The sequence below is a fragment of the Convolutriloba macropyga genome, chromosome 11 (genome assembly GCF_964194025.1).
Source record: "Convolutriloba macropyga chromosome 11, txConMacr16.3, whole genome shotgun sequence".
Taxonomy (NCBI): Eukaryota; Metazoa; Xenacoelomorpha; order Acoela; family Convolutidae; genus Convolutriloba; species Convolutriloba macropyga.
This window is the reverse complement of record NC_134478.1, coordinates 18,542,210-18,548,273: the sequence shown is the minus strand read 5'-3', so window position 1 is coordinate 18,548,273 and position 6,064 is coordinate 18,542,210.

Here is a 6,064-nt window from a genome sequence, read left to right as displayed (position 1 = left end):
TGCAGTAAAATTCTAAGAATAAAAGACTCAATGCAGTGCATTAATCAATTTAGAGCTAATGAACGTGTTTGAAATGTCGAGTATAACCATTCGCGAAATAATTTGTAAATAACTTCCTATAATTTATTATGTTTACCTTTTAAAATATTCAATGTGCAGATACAAACCGCAGAACTCCAGCCAAGCATTGATAACAAAAAAGTACAAAAGAAGGTTTTTCGTGGAACACTTGGTGAGCTTATAGCAGCTTTCTGAAAGATTCTAGAAAATAGGACTCTTAAATTCTAGTGCAATTGAACACAAGGTTGAATTTCATATTTCTCAAAACATTTTGAAGAGGCAAACGCTGAAATATTTAAGAGAAACGAACAGGTGCGTTCATAATACATTAGACTCATTAAAAATTAAAACAAATTTGTGGAAATTTGGATTCCATTGAAAACAGATTAGAGAATTTTATGTGCGACGTATTGATCTACCGAGATCTAATCCCCGACTTATAAAGGAAGTTCAAAAACTGTGGACGAGAGCACCTTTACTGACTAAGATTGCACAGTTGATCATCCTACGTAAAGTCAAGGAAAAGTCTGTTCATTGGTCAAACGAAAGATATTTCACACGCATTATTATAGGTAGAGCATTATAGGTATATTAATAGTCATTTTGGGTATTTCCGACAAAATGCATTTCAGTAGTCGAGATAAGCTAACTTTATTGGTCGGTCACAGCCTTTTTGTAATTAACAAGAATTGTTTTGCTTCTGACTCTCTAGCAAATTTCATTGCACTAGGTTAGATTTTACATCAATTTCGACTATTTAGTCTTGTTCCGACAAAAAGTATCCCGAAAAACTCCGCCTCTCAGCGCTGCTATGATTATTTTGAGGATATACCCAGCCGTTTTGTCCTCAGTGAATTGGCGAAGTAAGATCGTCACGTTTCTAATTTAAAAAACTTGTAACGGGGGGTCATAAAAGACTATGGGGGGCGAAACAGAATAGATCCAAATTTTCTTTCAATGTGGTGGCAACTCATTCAGCAAAGCTAGCACAACTGTGTTTGACGACCTTCCTCCCCAATTGCTAATGCGTGCTTCAAATTAAATGCAAAATTTTGAGAAGTTGCTTTGGGCAGTGAGTAGGCTGCCAACTTCTGCCGCAGTGCCCTGGTTTTGTGCATTCGATGTATAACAGCAACAGTGGCTATATGGCCTCTTGGCACCTAAGGTGTTGATATTCTGTTTTTTTTCTCCAGATTTGTCGGCGTGATTGTAGTCCACCAAATTAATGGCCTTTTTTCGGGTTTGCACTGCTCCTGTTGAAACCACTCACGTATTTTTACCATAGAACTCTCCTGGCCCTCTAGGAATTAGTCGTTCTCTTCTGATGTTTAGATCGGAAAACACCGTATAGTTTCTTTTTTGAAGTAAAGGCTTTCATGGGCAACTTATAGCACCATCTTGGTGTCAAACAATAAAGTTGTGTTCTGGATGACACAATGATGAAAAGGAAGGTGCGGCCATACGATACCGTTGTATCAGTCAAGAAAATATTGTTGGTGCTTCTAGTGAATCCCTGTCTCAGTAACAAATTCGCCAGATCCTTGTTTACTGCTTAAATAGAATCATGACCGACATACTAAAGCACGGCTCCTTGCTTCTCACCATCTTCATTTCTTGCTGAAGAAAAAGATCGTCTTCTAAAAGAAGATAAAGATGGTTTTTGAAGATAAAGAGCCTCGTCTTACAGATTCGATTTTATTTTCATTATTATGCAGTACGCTATTAATTTTGAATCAAAATTAAGTAAAAGGAATATATACCTCATTAAACCATTTAGAAAATCATTAGCAATAATCAACTCGTAAACAACTTTTTACATATTTTGTTGGTAGCGCTTCTGCGTAAATAAATATTTGTGATACGATTTACCAAAAGGAATACAAGCCGATATAATAAATTGAAGAAAAAGGGATAACGATCAAAGAAATAAAAAAACTTAAAACTTTCCATCAAAGTCTTCCTTCAAGTTGTGATCACCTAGAACAGTAATTTGCCTAATCAGAACTTTTTTCCAGTCATTTATTCAAGATAAGACACACAATACTTTTCAATGTTGATTCAAGAAAAAAAAACAGAAAAACAATGAAACAATTGAATTAGCATTTAATTCAGGGAAAAATTGTATGCTTAGGTAACTCATGGAAAAGGCTCGAAAACAATAATTTTTTGAAAAATAAACATTTTCATCAAAAACAAATAATTAAAACTCACAACAAACAAGTTTAAGGTCCGCCTAAATCAATCAAGAGTTTATCAAAAGAGACCAAAGTTGAAACTTGCAAATTATTATTTGCTTAAAAGGTCAAAACAGTTACAAAATGAAAAGTTGCTTGCTGATATCCGCCCAAAAGCAACTAAAATGAAAAACATACAAAGTTTTGAACATTTTTACCGGTTAGTAATAGTTTCGTCAGACCTTTTTTATTGTGCCATCTCTCTCTCTCTCTCTCTCTCTCTCTCTCTCCCCTCTCCCTCTCCCTCTCCCTCTCCTCTCTCTCTCTCTCTCTCTCTCTCTATCTATCTCCCCTCCCCTCTCTCACATTGGTGATCCCTTTCTTCCTCTGCGATTGACCAAAACATTGCATTGACTTTCACGTCCTGTTTTAAAGGCACTTAATTAAACAAAACCGCATCCGGAGGACTCTAGAAGCGACACTAAGTTAAATTCCACTTCACGCCGCTAAACAAACGTTTAAGATTTCCGGTTTTTTCGCAAATCTTACCACAATTTTCAATTTAATGATCAACCTAATCAACAGAATCTCAGAATGGGTTTTTTTGTTGGGGCTCTCTACAGAATTAAGAGGAACAAAACAAAACCACAAAAATTAATGCAAAATATAGCCCAAAAAAACTCATTTACTGGAAACAGCTTGCCAATAGCATTTTAAATGGTCACTTCTGTTAATGAAGACATGATTACTATCTTGTCGAATTCACAAAAATCTCTTGCAATTTGAAATGTTTAAGCTGAAAAAGTAAACAAACTGACAAAACATTGAGCAGTTATCGATAAAAACTTCTCAATAAAAAACTAGAGAAAATTGATACAATTATTATAAAAGTGGTTAAACAAGCACAAGCAAAACTGTCCGCAGGCACTACTGCTTCCTCTGAGTAAAATAGTCGATTGGAGAAAATAGCAAAAATATCTAAAACCGATATAAACAGCTAGCATTGGGAGTAGAAGTCCAAAATGTTTTTCAAAACGTTTGAAAAAGCTTCCAAATATCAAGAACAGTGCCCTAATTTTATTTTGTGATGGTATGTTGAATAGTACTATATATTTTCTGACTGATTTTGACCAATTCAAAATTAGGGTGCCAATCTTGTAATGCGCCTAATGAGCATATTCCCTAAGTCATGTTTAAATGTTGTTCCATTTTCTGAAAGTATTCTGAAAGTAAGCTAAAATCTGAGTCTACTGCACCTCAGTTAAGTTGCCTGTCCACTCTATCATAAATCTCCACTCTTTCTGTGGAAACACAATAGACGATACACCAAGCTAATCGATATGATCGTACAATGCAAGTAGAAGAGATAGAACAAATAACTGAACAGTAACCCGGGTCGAGGTTTGGTGGTGAATTTTCGTAAGAAATGCGGCGCAATGCGGTGAAAAAAACCTTTCTTACATCTTTTTGCGGTGAATGCGGTGAATCGCGGTGAATTATTTTTTTTTTCACCGCGTTCTCAATATTCTTACAAAAATGAACCTTCCCCACACGGGTTGGAACCTCTGACCTCCTGCATGCCTTCAACTGCTTAGTCCACTGCGCCAACTATCACTTACAACTTATAAATTTCTCGTGAATTTAAATCAGATTGAGTAGACTTTGGAAATCATATCCCGGGTTGAAGTTTCTTTGATTTCATACCAGGTTCATATATGATTTCATACTGTCCATACTTGATTTCTTAGTACGAACCTTGTATGAAACCAAAGAAATCATATATGATACTTGTATGATTACCAAGAAATCATATATGATCCTAGTACGAATACCACGAATCATACATCTATTTTTGAAAATAATTAACCATTTTTGTTTTTTTTTGTTTTTATTCGGTAGGGCGTCACATATATGATACCCCGGCATCACATTGTGATCCGCCAAAAGACCCTAACGTACAATATCAATTGCAAGTTGGTCACAAAATAAAAGAGCAAGTCCAAACAAATAACAAAATTTTTGACATACTCTGAAGCCAGTTTATACATATAAATGCTCATTTATAAAAAAAATAATCAAGAAAAAATGCATATCACGTCATATTCGTTTTCTGAACACGTTTAAACCACAAAGTTATTCTTTTAGCGCACACAAAGAATCAAACGTGGATTGCAAATGTGATATAATAATTTAATAAGTCCTCTGACTACATTATACGAGAATTTGTGACACCAGTCAATGTATTATGTGTCATATATGACCTTGTATGAAATCCAAGAAATTTTTTCAACTTCAATGGAAAATCAAAATTATACAGTTTTTATGCTTCGAATTTTTTTGTATGATCCTTGTATGATTTCTAGGAAATCATATATGGTCCTTGTATGACTACCAAGAATTCATACAAATCATATATGACCTAGTATGATTACTAAGAATCATATATGACCTAGTACGAAATCAAAGAAAGTCGTATGATTGTTGACTCGGGATGCGGTGAATTTTTGTAAAAAAAAAATGCTGTGAATTTCTCGGTGAATTTTTGTAAGAAATGCGGTGAAATGTGGTGAATCATTTTTTTCACCGCATTCACCGCATTTCTTACATTAATTTGCCACAAAATTCGATGCGGTGAATTTTTGTAAGAAATGTAGTGAATTTTGCGGTGAATTTTTGTAAGAAATACGGTGAAATGCGGTGAAAATATATTTTTTTCACGGCATTCACCGCATTCACCACATTTATTACAAAAATTAACCCAAAAACCTCGACCCGGGAAGCAATCACTCTACCTGCCTTGTAGAGTGATTGGAAGCATAAACTAAACAAGGAGTCTTGGTTAAGTGCGATCAAACATAAAGTTCGGGCGCCGCTCAACAAAATCTTTAATTGTCAACCAATTGAAGAGAATGGAATCTTTCCAGAATTCAGACACTGTTCAAAAGTAATTGGTGTGTCAATTTAAAATATCGTTTCAAACTAAAACACTAAAACAAATTAAATAACGGTGTCTTGCCTTTTCACCCCTATTCGTTTAGCCCCCTACCATTTAACCCCGATTTATTCACCCCTCTATCATTTAACCCCGATTTTAATCTTTCTATAAAACAAGGATTATTAAATTAGCAATATAATCAATATAATCATTTGGCCATGCCTCGCGGGCTATGGCCATGCCTAAGCGGCCCGTGGGACTTGATATGAAAGTATCACAACCAAACGTTGGATTAATTTATCCACTTAACTATGACAAAAGATGCCTTTAATGTCGACTGCTAATTGGCGGGATAAAATGATCGAGGGGTGAAATGATAGAGGGGTTAAATGATAAAGGGGTGAATAAATCAGGGTTAAATGATAGGGGGTTAAATGAATAGGGGTGAAAAGAAGTAGAACCTTAAATAACACCAAATAAGGTGCCGATGATACCGGTCACTCTTGAGACTAAGAGACAAAACAAAAAAACAAAATCGAATAAAACAACAAGCATTAATTACGACCGCAATTCAATGTCAATCTATTAAAAAAATTAATAACAAAGTTCATTCAGATAAAAAACTAAGCTAACGAAATTCACTTGAGTTTCACCATGTGGGACCAGTTTCAACGAAGTATGATACTTATATAATTTTTGAAAAAAATTAACATCAAAGTGATGAAAATTAATAACTATCAGCTGAAGGCAATAAATAGCACCATTCAAAACTCCAAAGGAAGTCCTTAAGATCTGTCATTATCTATAATGTCAGCAAACAACAAAAACAACAAATATAGAAAAAAATCGATAAAAAGTGTGAGGTAACCTTGTCGAAAATATATTCAAATCGTAG